The sequence below is a fragment of the Cetorhinus maximus genome, chromosome 6 (assembly GCF_964194155.1).
Source record: "Cetorhinus maximus chromosome 6, sCetMax3.hap1.1, whole genome shotgun sequence".
NCBI lineage: Eukaryota > Metazoa > Chordata > Chondrichthyes > Lamniformes > Cetorhinidae > Cetorhinus > Cetorhinus maximus.
In genome coordinates this window covers 119,139,114-119,156,353 of record NC_135884.1, presented here as the reverse complement: position 1 = coordinate 119,156,353, position 17,240 = coordinate 119,139,114, and the positions used below count along the sequence as shown (strand labels likewise).

The window sequence follows — 17,240 nt, the reverse complement described above, 5'->3', positions numbered from 1 at the left end:
AATTTAAAGATTGCTTAGTGGATGCACCTTACTTGGTCAAAAATCTCAGAGAGATTTGATCTTCCTATCTTGGGTATCATGATTGTATTACATTGTTTCAGATCTTCAAAGGTTAAAATCCATGAACCTGACTTCCATGTGACCTAAAACAAGTCATTCAAGAGGAAAGTAAAAAATAATTGCTGTTTTCTCTTTCTCTGCTGTATTGGTATAACGATTGTGCATAACAGATTGAACAAAGTGCTGTTGTGACAGGTGGTAGAACTCAGCTAGTAAGCACAGAGACAGGGTTCAATTTAGTTTGGTGAATCCTTTAATTGTAGTGTGGCTAATTAGAGAAGATTCTTTACACTCAAAAGTGTTTACACTCACTAGTATGAATACATGAATGATTAAATGGTGCCTTTAAAGGCTTGGAACTACAGCAACAACAAAAAGTTATTTTGCTGATATAACAATATATATTCCAGTTTTATACAGTACAATTCACATTTATAAGAATCCACAAGTCCTTTGGGGAAATAAATGTAGAGCTAATTAGAAGAGAAAACCACACCTTTTCTAGCGTTTATATTGGGAATTTTTCAGCTATCATAAAAGGCCAACAGTAAAATAAAATAATTTACCAACCTCATCTCTTGCTACATATCCATTTTGTAATTTAACTGAACTCATGTATTACAGCCATTCGCTTGGCTAACCTACTGTATTATACTTAATCTGACCAATTAAGAAGAGAATATAACCGTATGGCTAAAGTTTTATATATCTGAAAACAATTTATTTGATTTACAGTTATCACTAGCTATTCAGAACATCTACAGTCATTTATTGTGCATTAAACTTTCTTACTTTGGGCAAGAAATATATTCACATGACAAGCCTCAAATATTAAAAACAACATTGTTGTAATGTTTTAGTTTCACTGTTTACATATAACGATAAATGGCTTTGAAAGAATGTTGTTATAGTGACTTGATAAGTACAGCAAGAGACACTAGGGCACGGAATAGGAGAGTCAAAGTTGAAGTTTCAGTCTCCGTTGACATTCCAACTAAACCTTTCCCAGGAGGGAGCAGTTTGTTAATTTCAGTCAAGTTATCAGTGCAAAGCAGAGAAAAAAAATCTACTTGGGAATATCCTCGTCGCACTGTTGAAGTACAACTCCAAAGATTAGCATTGATAGTGCCCATGAACAGCATCATAAGGCTGTTATATGCTACTTTCACAACAAAGAATACAGGCTAACATAAAGGAGGCAAACAATAGGAGGAAATTAAGAAAGGAAAATGATAAAGTTTTTTTTACAACTAATTTGAAAATTATTATGGAAAATAGAAGATTGGTTTTCTTGTATTTTCTTCTCACCCTTTAAAATTTATTCATTCTTCATTTTTGTTCATTTTCTTTACCCTTTTGTCTATAGACAAAAGAATGGATAAAGTGGATACCAAGTTTTTTGATGACAATATCATTGCTTTTTCATATCAGCCAACAATCAGGGCTGGGCACATTTCAAAAACTCAAGTCCATCAACAGACATGGAGAGATTGGTTATTATCAGATGTCCATTCAGTTCCCCACCCAAGCACTGGTACAATTTGGCCTCCTAATGGATTATCTTTTGTATAATGTTCCTAAACGGTTCGTTCTTTGATACATAGTGCCAATAGGGCAGTGGTGGGCTTTTTGATGCACTATTCCTTTTGGCTGCCAATTCTTCAACCGGTTGCATCTAATTTAATGTCCTTCCCCCCACTCTTTTCCCAATCCCATTGTAATTTTTTAAGAACCAGTTTAGATAATGGTAGCATTCACTTTGGCGTCAGAAATGATGATAGCTTCAGTGCAGCTTTGAGAATTGCTGCATTGTCAAAGGAGCTGTCTTTTGGTTGAGATATTAGCCCAAGCCCCTGTCTCGCAATTTAGGTGGTCATAGAAGATTCGAGATTTTAAAAGAAATGCAGTGAGTTTTCCTGGTGTGAATTATAGACTGAAAATTATGCATGATGTGCAGTTGGATTTCAACGTATTCATTCCAGCAGATCTTCGACGGTAGCATAGGCCAGGATTTTCCCGTCAGCGAGCAGGGGGGGCGAGGCCAGCTCGCCAACGCGTAAAATGATGCGCGGTGGCGTTGGGCGGAACTCCCAACGTCACCGCGCCCCATTTAAAATTTTCAGGTAGGCAGGGTCTCAGCAAAATCAGTTGTGTGCCCGCCAACCTGTCAATGGCCAATTGAGGCCATTGACAGAGTCATTTAAGTAATTAATGGACTTGCTCACCCAACCTTAAGGTTGGCAGGCAGGCCAGGAGGTCTGGCGGGCTTCAGATAAAGCATTGGAACCTCATCCACGGGCGGGATGAGGCTTCATGTAGGTTTTAAAAAATTTTAATTAAAAGTGTTTTTAGAAATTATGGACATGTCCCAACACATGTGACAGTGTCACATGAGGGGACATGTCAGGGGATTTTTTTTTCTGTTTTTAATATTTTTGACAGTAGAGCCGATCTCCAAGGCAGCACTTAGCCTCAGGGAGATGAGTGCGCTCTCTCGTCCGCATGTGTGAAAGAGCGCACTCTCAGGTTTAGGGATTCCCCCCACTGCCCGCACAGGGAGTGCATAGCGCTTTCATGCGGAGGTCACACTGGGTGGGCCTCAATTAGCCCGCTCACGTAAAATGGGGGCACGCCCCCGATCAGGGGTGCCGATCGGAGGCGCGCCTATGCGTGCCCGCTCTTCAACTTCCCCCCTGATGGGGAGGGAAATCCTGACCATAAAATCAAAAAAACCACTAAAAAATGCATTTATTTAATTTGCCACTGCCATGTCAACTTTCTACTGAGTTGCTAGGACATTCAACTTTTACAAAGAATTATGTAAAAAGGGTTCAGACCTTAAACTAAATATTACAGATGTAGCATGAAAGGCAAGAATAAATGCAACAACTTTCTTCTCCCAGTGGGGAAGTTGTACATAAAGGCATTACGAGTTGAGAATCGATGCTGCAGTGTAATAGCAATAATTCCTGCGCACTTTCTGAGAACAACACCACATTGGGAGGGCTACATTTAATCTTTCATACTCTTCCATATTATAGGTGATATAGTGATGCATTGCAGTACCTTTACAGATAAGAGAAGATCCAAGACATGACTTGGAGAAATAGTGTTATGTTAAAGGTATTTGTGCATTTGCCTTTTTGATTTTAATTAAGTATGGAAAGTCAACAAAAATAGGTTTGGTCTGCCTACCAGATTGGATAGCCATTCTTTCTTGAGGTTGCAGTTCAATATCACTGCTACTTACAAGCATAAAGTGCCTGACAGTGTTGATTTGCATCTTTTACTGGTGCTGCTCATGGGACAGCAGGGTGGCATATTTTTGCAGGGACCATTTTTCACATGGGGGCTTTTCCAATTTCAGTCCTGTCATCACAGGAAGCAACAAGCAGATACCAGATTCTACCCCATAGGAACAGTGAGAATGGCCAGAAGCCCCAAGCCACTCTCATGCACAATACACCTCTTTAGTAACCGTGGTTATAATGCAGCATTGGCAGAGCCAGTCATCTGCTCATCTAGGCAAAGTAAATTTGTACGGCAAAGAGACCAAAAAGAAAAATGTTGGTGCTTATCAACACAATGCACTACCATATAAAATGCAAACTATTCCCTATTGTCATTGTGCAGGCACTGACAATATTGATGAAATTATTTTTTTCCCTGTAGCGGTTATGAAGCCTGAACTTGAAGCTGGGACTTAAGCCCAAGCCCTGTGAATGGGAATCCAGTGATCCATCATTAGTGTTATATTCCTTCCCTTTCAGAAGACACCCTTGATAAATATTCAAAATCACTAATAATTTTATGTATAAGTAGTTGGCAGAAATGAAAGGATGCTAAAAATGATTTGTGCCATTCGTACTATTCGTTAGAAAGTAACACAGATTCGATGAACCATTGAACTCACAACTATTAATACTGTATATCTATCAATATTATTTTATTATGTAATTAAACATCAACCGTTTGGCTTTGAACAGTTTAAAAAATACGTAAAGCAACAGGTTTAATACAGAATAAATTTATGAATCTATACATCAAAAATACTAACAATGTAATTTAACGTGTTAAATAGTCTCTTCAAAACTCATAAAATTTACCTAGCTAATACAGGTAATTAATTATTCATCAACAAGGCTGGGCTACCAGTAAAAGTCATCACAGCACTGTAGAAAATTGTGACTGAGAATAGGGTACTGTATAATGCTGAGAACTGTTTATGCCGTATGGCTTTTATTCTATAGTAGAAAAACAACAAAGGTAGATCTGGACTAATGAATAACATTCTGATGACAAATGAGAATTCTTCACCTCAAAGCTGTATTTAAAGATTTTGGCAAGTTTACCAGTTTGTACCAAAGCATATAGCAGTCTAACAAGGTAGATTTATGACCCCCGGACAATACCAAAAGATATGAGATTTTCTACCGTCTCTACAAGCTACTGCCAACCCCGAACTTGTACATAGATCATCATTAAAGTCTGGCATATCTTTTCCTCAACATCTGATTTAGTTAACAATGTACTGCTATTTGCATGCCGATTTTTCAGGCCTTTCTCTACAGCTGCTCCTCAGGCTCTGTCACTGTAATATGATAGCAAGAGTCAGTAAATGTAATCTTTGTCAAGACCAGGTGTGCTCTTGACTTTTTCTGTTTCATTCCAAGCAATTTTTCTCTCACTAGCTTCATAAGGTTCCATTATAGTCACATCTGGAGTGAACATTCCTTTTAATTATTGGCTAAATTTGCTGTGAATCAACCAAAAATTGTCATCAAAGAAGGGTGCACTGCAATTTTCTGTCTTTATCAAGCCTAAATGTCAACAGGGTATACAGTTGCATAATTCAAGCCCCAGTCACACCATTTTTGCTGATTTCAATAAATCATCTATAGTTCTAAACTAGGGGCTCTGTATATAACAGACAGCTGTTGGGATTGCAATTACTCAATGGTGTTATGCCAATTTAAATTGTGACGCATGTTGATTTTGAAACATGACAGACAAGAGAAAAGGGAAAGTGAAGTAAGGAAGGGGGAACTAGAGGCAGCTACGAATTAAAAAAACATCTAAAAAAAAAATAAGATCTGGAAGAAACGGCAACGGATGAAAAGAAAGGTCAGAATAAGTAATGATAGATAATTTTCAAACGGACAAAGCAAGGAATTGTATATTTTCAGTGGTGTGATCATTACAAAATTTTGATTAACATACCATTGTGATGAGAGCTGTTTTAAGGACCTCATTGTTCTACTGAATCAGAAGCTCAGCTGCCTTTGTTTAAGTCACTTGTGCTAAAGGCAGCACAGGTTTTCACTCCACAAACATCATCTCTGTACATATTGATATTTAAGAACAAAGAGATGGCAGATTGTCATCTGTATGTCAGTTTCAAATTGCAGAATTTTTGAGCAGTTCAGGTTGATATTTAGGGATAAATTCATAGCCACATTCAGGCATTGCTTGCTTTCTGACATAATGGATAGATGCAGATGGTAGGCAAATGCAGAACTATAATGACATTATCCTGACAACAACGTTATGAAATTTAGATTGGTCAGTTAATGGAAGCCTTTACTGAGATCAATAAATATTCTAACAGCTTCTTGTAGGAAAATGGTATTTTTTTAAACTCAATAGACCATGACTTTTGAGTAATAAGAGTACACAAACCTGCATAAATGGCCACAATTACTGCAAAAAAACTATGTAGGAATAATGCAATAAATATTATGAATAGGATATTTTGTTTCGGTTCAAATCTTTTATATCTATCTTTGAAAAAATACTGTCCGTTTTGATATACCAAACAGAATGCAACCAAGATGTTCTTTTAGTGCTTTGGGACTAAAACATTAGAAATTCCTTTGGCAACAACTTTCCAAGCCCATTCGTGCTCATTGAGATACAAATCCCTTTTCACCTCTCCCCCACTCAGCAACCCTTATTACTTAAATCAGCAGTGGTGTTGCCACAGTGTGTTAGCATTCCAGCACAGTTCAAATCCATTGTCTTTAAGGCGACAGCGTTGAAGATATTTGTCAGCCTGTGAGACATCGCAACACATATAAGTAATACCATGTGAGAATCACAAGACAAACATGCCAATTTGCATGCATTTAGTTCTTAAGGGAAGTGAGAGAGTTCTCATACTCAAGGTAAAACTTGACAAAGGAATGAATACTGAACAAAGCCAGCCTGCTGAGTACCCATCAAGCTTTCATATGGCTTTGAATACACATGACAATCCCCAACTAACATGCTTACGTCAACACAGAATTTTTAATAAATTTTGTGACTGGGTAGTTGTTTTGAAATAATAAAGCAGCTTCTTTAATTTAAGGCATTGATAGAAAAGTCAGAACCTAAAGCAAACTGGAGGACAGGCTTTACAGAAACCATAAAAAATGATTTTTTTAAGCTAACATAAACGTCAAAAAACAAAAATAAAGTACTAAAGCAAAAGCAGGGCTATACCCAGTCATGCAATGAGTTCTTAAATAATTAGCATTTAACTCTTTCCTGGCATTTATCCTGTTCAGTATGCCACATTTATATCTGTTTAACATTGCAGTATTTTGTTCCATCAACCCAAAAAAGAAATAACATAAAATGAAATCAAATATTAGAAATGACAGCCTATGTAAGTGCTGTGAGTAACTTCTGGTCGCGGAGGGAGGGAATTGCAGGCAAGTTGTCAGGCACTATCTGTCAGAGTGAATTAGAAACAATCAACAGAGACTGAAAGGGAAGGTGATTGTTATTAAGGAGCAGGGCTGTGAGCAAGCTACCCAGATGTGGTCATGCATATAAAGGACAGGAAACAGCAGTTTAATTCAGGAAGCACTGGTGAACAGGGCAGCACAAAGGATAAAAGTCTTTTGTCACTAATAAGCTGGAAGTTACTTTGATAACAGCAGGGTTAGTCATGAATAAAGCAGATCTTTCACTAATATGCAGCATTCAAATCATAGGAATATAGTCAAGAAAAGGAATTCTCTATGGAAAAAAGAGCTTGTATCTTGACATACAATACTGGTTCTATGTGTGCTCATAATATAAAGCAAAAAAGCTGATGCATTCATAACCTATACAAAATCTTACATTATTCAAACATTTTTAAAGGCTTTGCAAACTCTGTTTAAATGAAATGGTGAGTGGCATAACACTTTCAGTTGCCAAGCCCCACACTCTGATTTTCCCAGCATTCTCCAGCACAACACACCTCAGGTCAATACACCTTATAGCTGCACTCATTCTTCTATCTCGCATTCCCAACTGAATAATCAAAACTCATACCCACACTCATCTTATTGCCCTCTCACACCCATGCCTCACAGTAAACCCCCCCAAACCTCCCCACCACCATGGTATCCTTTCCTCCTCTGCACAAATGCCATCACAAACACGTTCACCCTCTCGGTTTTCTCTCCTTGCAGGAGAAGAGAGCGGACAACTTGGTGAGGGACAGAGACCCGAGGGGGTGGTGGCGGGGCTAGCCTTGGGGGCTGGCCCTCCAGTGACAGGCACCTTGTCAGCTACTGACAATGCATGCCCGCTTACTTCACTAGAAAGGAGGTTTTGTTCTAGGAAGATCTTATTGCCCACTTAAGACCTCATTACACCACGGCTGGCTTTAATCCAGCAGCGGGCAGGGCATGTCATGCAGGAAGCACGAAAGCAAACCCTTGTGAGGTTGCTTGCGAGCTCCCGAGTGGCAGTGTTGCCAGCTGTGATTAAATGTATTTCTGGATGTTTCATCACATGACTTGTCCCCACACTCCAGCCATTAGATGACCAACACATCCATTCTTGTAATGTACAGCCTTCCTACACCAATTGGAAAGCAAAAAGTCCCAAAATTACCCATTTGGATGATGCTTGACTCTATTTTCAATATTTTTATATCTGGTAAAGAGAAATGTTAAAAATTCCCTATGATTTGTCTCCAGGGTTGCACACAGCAGTGTCCCAGAGATTGATTTTCAATTCTTGGAAACCCCGAGCCATTGCTGGAGAGTTGGCAACTCTACCAGTTTAGGGGGGGTCCCTCATTCAAAAGCACTCAGTGTCTGATTGATGGATCTGGCATTAGGAAGTGGGAACCCGCTAAAAGTCACCTGCTGTCCTTGCTGCTGATCCCCCTGCCCACCTCCCCTCCTCCATTACCCCTAAATTGCGACTCGCCTCAGGCTTGGGATCCAGTGATGATACTGAGCCTCGGGTGGGTATGGTACTGGCAGCAACACCACCTCCATGGTGGCACTGCTGTTCAATAGAGCTGCTGGCCTTTGATTGGTGGCAGCTCTCAGCGGGTGGGACCTCCGTCCCCGGGGTCCTCTGGCCTGTCAATGTCTGAATGGCTGAAGATGCGCCGGGCCTTCCCAAAAAGTGGTGATGTGGAGCTCTCATTAGCTCTCCAGTTGACAGCCGAGACCCCCATTGCCACCACAGGATTCCACCCTAGGTTTATACAGTAGGACTGGAAGCTTAAATGTTAAATGCAGACTTTATCAATATTTCAAAGAAATTTTAAAATATTGTCCTGCTAGAATAGTTTAAACAAACAAATGAGCTGTCCTAAAGGACAGAGAGGATACTGTGTTCAATTATTCAGACTGTCTTTTTATTTGCTACAAATAATGGAGCCTTTTCAACATGTTCACAATAAACCACAATAAATCCATACTTTAATCATAGTTCACTCTGATAAACATAGTACGATATGTTTCACAGCAACCAGAGCGTTGCGAAAGAAGACTTATTTTTAACCAGACTGCTTTCATCTGAAAGTCACCTTTGCAATGTTACTAATTGATTCCAAAATTGGAACTTGCTTTTGAGTGGTTCTTAAGTAACATGGTTTTACCTAAAATAACCTTTAGCACACAGGACACTACAATATTACCAAAGAAAAACATTTGCTTTGGTTATATTTAAAGGGCCCAAGTGACATAAAACTGATGAAAGCAGATTTACATATATAGGGCCCTGCTGACAGAAAAGTAAAAAGACCATCATAGAATGACAGCACTCTTATGTTGATGCTGCTTCTTCAACACGAGTTATCTAAACCTTGAAATTATGCTATATAAAGACTATTGTAAGAATGCTTAAAACATTTGTATTAACTTTCTTTGCCCACAATTCAGCAGAGATTAAATATTTTAACTAATTTAAAATAAACAAACTGGAATTTCATTAAGTAGCAGCCTGGGAACTTAATATGAACATGTTAAACATTCATAAACAAATCTTTGTGCAGTGTAATTTCAGGCCTACATTTTAGGCTGCACGGGAGGACCGCCCATCATAGATCATATGATAATGCAGTGATGCTATTCACATCAAAATATCACTGTGTGATGCATTATCAAGTGAACAATCTATAAATAGGATCAGCTTGCACTTTACTGCAGCTGGGTCCACAATACACCAGCGTGAAGCATTGGGATTGTGGTGGTTTTGCTTGTACCAGTGCCACACAGTTATGCACCTTTGGGACCAGATTTCGGCAGATGTCAGCACAGCACTGGTCCCAAAGCATAGTCTATGTGAGGTGTTATTAGTTAATTGTCATTCATCTCACGAAGCAAATCCTAGGCATTAAAAGTCTGCACTACCAAACTAAGGACATTTAATATTCAGTGTGTGTTGTTGATTGCAGGCATGAAGCACTGTAGTTAGTGGTGCACTGAAAATAAGTGGGGAGGAAGCTTTGAAGATCAGATGGTATTAGTGATGCATCTTTTTGTGGGTCTCGCTAACAGCTAGCCATTCAGGGAACAGATTCTCTCCTTTTTACCAATGAAATTGGAGCTCTTTTACTTCCAGTGAAGCTTGACTGTAGTGCTGGCAACAGCTAAAGCAAACTAGAGAATGGTACATGGACATTACGTGTCTCCATTTGTGCACCGCACTCCTGGGATCCATCCAGGCAATGTATAAGTGTCCTAAGATGACAGGTCAGCTTCTTCTCCTCACCTTTAAAGGACTGGCCATTAACACATTCTGTGGCTTTTGTTGTGTGACATTGGGTCAGTAACGGGTGAGTAATGAATCATGCTTGTAGACAGGAGGTTGCAAGGTCACCTTTAGATCACTGGAGTGCACTGTAGTGACATAAAAATATTTATGAAGGAAACTTTTTTATCAAGTTTAGTGCTGCAGAAATGACTAGAATATACCTTGCTCCTAAATAAAAGTAATTCCTATCAGACTTATTCTTAAGTGGAATAACCTGTAACTTTATTCCCTTATGGTTGCAGTTTACAAATATGTGAACCTTTCAAGTCACTGATGGTAATTTGATCAGGTTAATAATGGCATTTTTATTTGGAATACTCCTGGCCCTTAGAGAGCCAGACTCCCTGCGGATTCCAAATATAATCTAATAATAAATACTACTTCAATTGGACAGTTATATTCTTTTCAGAAAAAGGAAAAATAATGACCCCTGACAGTTTCTTGAAAGAACATTGTGACAAAGGGACAAACTTTGTTATTTATTCCCATTTTATTTATAATGGTTTGCAATGTATCAGGGAATCTTCTTAATTGCAATAGAATACATTGGAAAAAACGTTGCTTGGATCCAGTGGCACATATTACAAAAATGACTTACGTGACGTTGTATTGACCGGTGCTGTGTTTATACTGGAACCTGGACCTGGTGGTGTAAACTGAGCTCAGAGCTCATATTTGTAATGTTTGATGTATCGCATTCATTCTGTTTAAACTGTTTCCTTACAGTGGGGTGGCTTTATAGACACTTTTTAAAATGTAGAGTTTAAGCATGTATAAAAGTATACTGCCATAAACATCAGTATTCTTCATGTGATTGCATCAGCAAAATGTTTATAGAGCTTAGAACGTTGTGGCCACTGGGAGGATTGATTCAACAGTGACCCTACCTACAGTTTGTACTGATTTGAAACAAAATCAGCAGGAGACTCAACCCTGAGGTGGTTCAATTTAGAACTGGCATTGATTGGCACGTAGCTGCCTGATTTACATTGTCAAGCAGATGTTAGATTTCATTCTGTACCATGTTGGACCAACCTTTAACCAGCATGAGCAACATAGAAGCCTGGCCCAAGATGCTCCGTGCATGTGGGTATGTGCAAAAAGCTTGACAATCTATAATAGTAATAATCAGTCTTGTCTGTTCCAGCTGTGTTGATTGGTTAGTTTAAGGAACACACCAGCTTCTGAGTTTATTTGGTGGGCAGTGCCTGGCGCATGCAGAGGCACATGGAGCACTGGAGCGTGTAATAGCATGGCAGTGGTGGCAGCAGGATGGGTGGGGTTGGTGGAGAACAAAAACAGCAGAAGGAAAGGGGAGCCCAACAACAAAGTTACCCTGGCTGGAGAGAGAATGTTTCCATGTGGGACGGGATGGAATTGATGGGAGAAATGAGTGGCAAGAGCAGGATTGGAATGGCATTGGGAGGATGGAAGAAATGGGATGGGAATGGCATGGGGGGGGCGCAGATGAGATGATGGAATTGGTTAAGTGTGGCAAAATGGCGGAGATTATTATTTTTTATTACTTATTCTTCAAAAGCTAAAAATGAAGATTTGCTAGATTTGAATGACAAAGTTTTAGAAAAGCTGTCAGGTAAATTGAAAGAATAAATCAGCATTAATTCTATAGGCAAAGAAGATAATAACAGCCCATACCCACCAGAGTTTCCACACAGTCTAACTCCAAAGGGCATGACACTGCACAAGGAAGGAAGAGTTTTAATGTTGCTATGAAATTTGAATCTTAAACAAGGACTGTCATGGAACAAGATTGGTAGTTAGGAAGCTGTTTTTTTTAATGATAGTTGCTGAAATTATAACAAACAGATTTCATGGAAATAGTGTTTATTCCTCGAATAATATTGAGTCCATCAGACGTATGCCTACTTTTCAACTCAGAAGAAAATAGTTCCCAATTAGACTCTCATATCCTACAACTATAAACAAGTCACAAGGCCAGACACTTGACAAAATCTGTATTTATATTCCTAGGCCTGTTTTTTACACATGGGCAGCTTTATGTAGCTTTTTCCAGTGTGAGATGTTTTGATTGTGTTAATGTCCTTGGTGAAAGAATAACTAGAAATCCTGTATTTAAAGAAGTACTGTTGCAATAAAGATAGTAATTTGACTGCAAATGCTAGTGGGTCTCTGCTAGTTGCTTTACTAAAAGTAATTAAACTGCTTATTAGTGGTGAAAAATATGGGGCTGATTTTAATTCTGTGTAACAGCATGCATTTTGAATTAGTTAAAATCTCAGTATGTTTTTGTTAGACCAACTGCTCAGATGAAAGTGCAGATTCAGTCCTGAGAGGGTTAAAAATGCAACCGTATGAGGCAGACTACAGTATACATTTGCCATGCAAAGACAAATTCTATTCAATGTAAAACAGAACACCAGCGCAACAGATGTCCATCAACAAATGCTGGTCACTTAGTTCAAATTGCCAAAAAAACATTTGGGTTGGTTAAATTGCCAGCTAGTGAGGACATCGGTTAGCAGACTTCTGCAAAAGAAGCAAAAGCAGTAGCACATGCAGCATGGCTTTGAGTTCCAGCATTGGTTCACGGCTGTCAGAAAACTCGCCAGCAGCAATTGTTTGCAAGCCAAAATTGGGAAAGAAGTTCAATCCTGACGAAAATGTCACCAAGGTTGACATAATGGCAAAAGAAAGCAGCTTCCCAGAAATGGTAGCTAAAATTCAGCTAATTGGCTTGCATTTTCACAATGCTTTATGCTACACAATCCCAAAATATTTTGACAATAATTGCTGAAAGTATTTTTTTCAAGTTTCAGATATTCATTTGCAGTGATCAATCTCCTAACTAGAGGCGGGTAAGTGTCACATTAGAAGCCAGAAAGTTTTTTTTATATAAAAGGAATTTTCAGAATAAGATCACGGCCAAAATGATTGTTGTTAATTACTGGGATGAGTAATTGCGATTTTAAAAAAAATGATCGCAGCTGTGTTCCAGAATTCAGCCTCAGGACTTTTTCTTTTATCGAAGATGTATGTGTAAGTTGGCAATGGCAAATATGAATACTTGCCCAGGATGTTTTTGTTATCCAAGGTTCTGCATTAAATTTTGTAATCTAGTTATCCATACGAAGTACTTACCCACAGATATCTTTAACTTCTACCAAAAAACATTACAAAAGCTTAATACTGTAAATGTAATATCGCATAACTCTCTTTAGGCACATTAAATCTGAAGGGAAACAAACTCATTTTCTACATGTTCAGCCACATGCATCACCCACCCAACCGTTAACATTACAACTGCAGGAAGGAAAATGTATTTACCTCGTGTTTGGGACATGTAATGAAGACTTGACATTTGATTAGTGAGACGTGGGGATTTTAATCACCATTGTCATATGCAAGGAATTTGAAATTTTACATTACTTTTTTCCAATGATCCTAGCCCTAATAATGCTCCTAGACAAATATCTATCACAGTGCACCGGACATATAACCTTTTTATTTATAAACAATCTTGCTGACAATAATAATTCCAAAACAAAATGTACAGAACCATGTTTTAAATTGTTACACAAGTGTAATAGCATGTTTTACCGAAAGTATGTGTACCTTAATTTACACAACCGATTTGTCGATTTGGATTATTTGTGCACCCATTGGAGTCCCCTTCTCCAGGCAAGTACTGAACAGTATACCTGAATGAAACTCAACTGAAGCTTGAGGAGCAGGCACCTCATCTTCCAGTCAGGCACTATTTTACAGACTTCCAGGCTCAACATTGAGTTCAACACATTGTTTTTCCTCAATGTAATATTAGATAAAAAATAAACTGAAGTACAAAATCAAAGAACCTATACAGCTAATGGGTAGGTTGTAGTATTTTTGAAATGGTTAAAATGCTGCTATTCTTGGAAACTGAAAGTGTTGCTGCTCTACTCCAAAAGGTTAAAGTAGCATTTATTACTGTAGTATATAATGTCCTCAGATGTCTAAGTCTCCATTTGATGTGAAAGTTTGTCTGCAGTGACTAGATGAAGAACCTTCTTATCGATGCTGAGATGAATGTGGACAGATCTTTTCTTTTGTGTGCACTACAATGAAAAACAGATGCTTGCTGATTTAGGGTGTGCAGGTGGTGACAGAAACTCCATCGGTGCAGTGTGCATGCTGTTAGACAACGAACAGCTGTTTCCCTGCTCTAGTATCAGGTCCAAGTATAAGTCATGTTCTAGTACAAGCTCCCTGCCACAGAATGGTAAAATATCAAATAGAGGAGTTAACAAGTATTGCTCTCATATCGGGCAGCATCTCTTCTTCATTTTTAAAATCGATTTCCCAAAACTTAAACAGCTTGCCCTAGAGAAATGGCTGTCCATTAACAGATGTACCACTATCAAATTCCAAATAATTTTTACAAGAAAAAGGAAATTGTAAATCAGGATGCAATGTATTTATTCTGCAACACATTTTAATATACTTGTGTAAAAGGCCAAAAGAAATGGCATTCAAGTTTAAGTACTAACGTGGACACCGCAATCCAAGAGCAACAGTGTACTGGACCCTGGTGACTCAGACTTGAATTCGAGTAATGATTTAGTGAACAAATGGGTTCTCCTGGGAGCAAACTGTTCTTTTTGGTCAGGTTGCTTGGGAAAAGGAGAAAAATGCGGAAGGAAGGAGTCCTTTCTTACTCAGCTCTAGAGTTTCTCTTGTGTGCATTAACAGGATTTATGGAACAATCTTCAGGCCGAACCATCCAAATTGAAGATGAGAGGGGGATGGAAGCAATTGGGAAGGAGGGAATTGAAATCAAAGAAAAAAATTCTCCAGGGTATGAAATCCTGTCAGAATCTTGTTGTCTGGTATGAACATCTATATGACATATACCTGCCGTTACATAATTTTATTTGTAATCTGAAGACTGGGTAAACAGATCACATCTCCAATACCAGGGGGTTCAGTTTTAATCAGTGCTCAGCTGCATTAACTTGGCACAACTCATTCAGTTTTAATGGAATACATCAACTTCTTTCTTCAATGTGAAGCTCTTGCTGCCCCTCAACCCACTTCTGTTTGAACAGGGGCAAGCAGCCAAGTCTGATCCAATCTGGACCCACTTGGTTATGAGATGACACTTTGAATGTACCACATAATTTATTAAGCTGAGAAAAGAAGTCTGAAAATGTTGGTTACCTAACTTTTGCTATAGTACAGAATTGGCTATTTCTCTATTTAAAATATAGGCCTGATTTACATTGTGAAGCATTTCACTTAATTGTCAATTCTTTTTCAGTTTTTACAAAACTGGAATTATCATTGCAATTCAAACATTTGCAACTAAAGATGTAAAAGGGAACGTTGGGATTTCTTTTACCAACAGTTTCAGAGTTTTCAACAAAAGTTCAATTGCAAAATTTAGCTTTACTTCAAAATTGTTTTGCAATTTGTGGATGAAGGGTGTGATCTTTGCAGAATTCTATAACATGCTACTCTTTTTAAGGAACTACCTAAAGTTTCTGAAATTCTGTGATACTGTGGTAAATCAAACAGATTCCATATATCCCAATATCCCGATAGCTTTATGGGCAGGATTTTCCGGCCCTGCCTGCCGCTGGAATCATCCAGTCCTGCTGAAAGTCAATGGGCTCTTGGCCGGGCTGCGAAGTCTCCTGTGGCAGGTCCCACCACGACCGGGCTGGAAAATCCCGGCCTATGACTTTGTATTGGTTACAATCGGTGCTCCGCTCATGTCACGATCATTCAGAAATCTTGCCACCAAAGGGAGGATTTAGCATCAGGGACAAACTGCAAGTAAATATATTGAGAAGCAATAGCTAGGCACAAGGTGCTGCACCTGTATCCCCAATGCTGACTCCAGTATCCCCACCCCACCTTCCCCTAGCCAAAGAAAAACAGTCAATTGAAAATGTCACCCTTTTGCTTAGAATATAATTTCTTCTTTTGTTCATTTTCTAGGACACTGAACTAGATTGCTGCAACCTCAGCATTCTATCTGATTCTGAGCTGAACTTCCAATTCTCCCTCACAAAGAATACCCATTTGTATCACTGTAACATTGCCCAGCTCCACCCTAGCCACAGCCCATTAGCTTTCAGAACTCTTATCTATGCATTTATCACCTTCAGCATTAACTAATCCAATGACATCCTGGCCGACCTCTTAATCCTTCGCCCTCCAAAACCCTACTCCCCTTACCTTATCCTGCACCAGGTTCCCCTTATTCATCACTCGTATGTGCTGGCTCTACACTGGTTCATGGCCTCCCAAATACATCACGTTTAACATTCTCATTCTTGTGTTCAAACTCTTCATGGTCTTTCTCCCTATCTTTGTTACCTGTTCCAATCCTACAACCATCCAAGAATCCTGGGCACCTCCAACCCTGGCCTCTTGCGAACTCCCCAAACCCTGTTCCTTTCGCCCACTATTGCCAGCACTACCTTCAGTGGCCCACCACTTAAGATCTTAAAGATCCCTCCAATAACTTCATTGCCTCTTCTTCACTCCTTAAAATCTAGTCCTTTGACCAAGCTTTTAGTCATCTCTCCTAATATCTTCTTCTTTGGCCAATTCTTGTCTGACTGTATCTCTGTGAAGCACCTTAGGACATTTTCTTTATTAAAGGAACTATCTAAATGAAAGTTGTTAGTGTTGTTGTTATTGTTTATTAATTTGGATGGATTTGGAGTAGATAAGTATAACATTTTTTAAAAATAATTTTCTTATGGTGTTGATGGCAGATGAAAACTGTTTTGAGTAGCTTGTGAGTTGCATAGAATTGTATTTAACACTTTCAGGATTCATAGGAAATGTTTCTCATAATTCCTGCAAGAGAAAGAAAAGAACTACAACTTGAAGTCAAAAGATATTATACATCCCAAAACTGCAGTACACTGTAAAATTACACAAAAAGCAAATATAAGGCAATTAGGCTTTTGAATAATGGGGACATTTGAATAGAAAATATCTCACTTACCTCTACTCTAAAGTGACAGCTATATTCATATGGGCTAACTCAACATTGGTTAACAGTTAGCATCTGCGTGAAATAAATCCTCTCTCTTATCCTGTGGCTCACTAAATAAAATGGATCAGGTTTCATTGCCACACTATCTTCATTATGGCACCAGGCTTTGTACGGT

The 17,240-nt window shown here is 38.8% G+C and overlaps 1 protein-coding gene and 1 long non-coding RNA gene across 8 annotated transcripts in view; one reads left to right on the top strand and one right to left on the bottom strand.

The window, feature by feature from the left end:
- Positions 1 to 17,240, bottom strand: part of znf536 (zinc finger protein 536) — a 559,031-nt gene that overhangs the window by 343,183 nt on the left and 198,608 nt on the right. The gene's annotated exons all lie outside the window — the stretch shown is intronic.
- Positions 9,961 to 16,909, top strand: LOC144682077 (uncharacterized). The gene is made up of 3 exons (XR_013576928.1): positions 9,961 to 10,114; positions 14,803 to 14,939; positions 16,054 to 16,909. It is a non-coding gene; the product is annotated as an uncharacterized LOC144682077 (long non-coding RNA).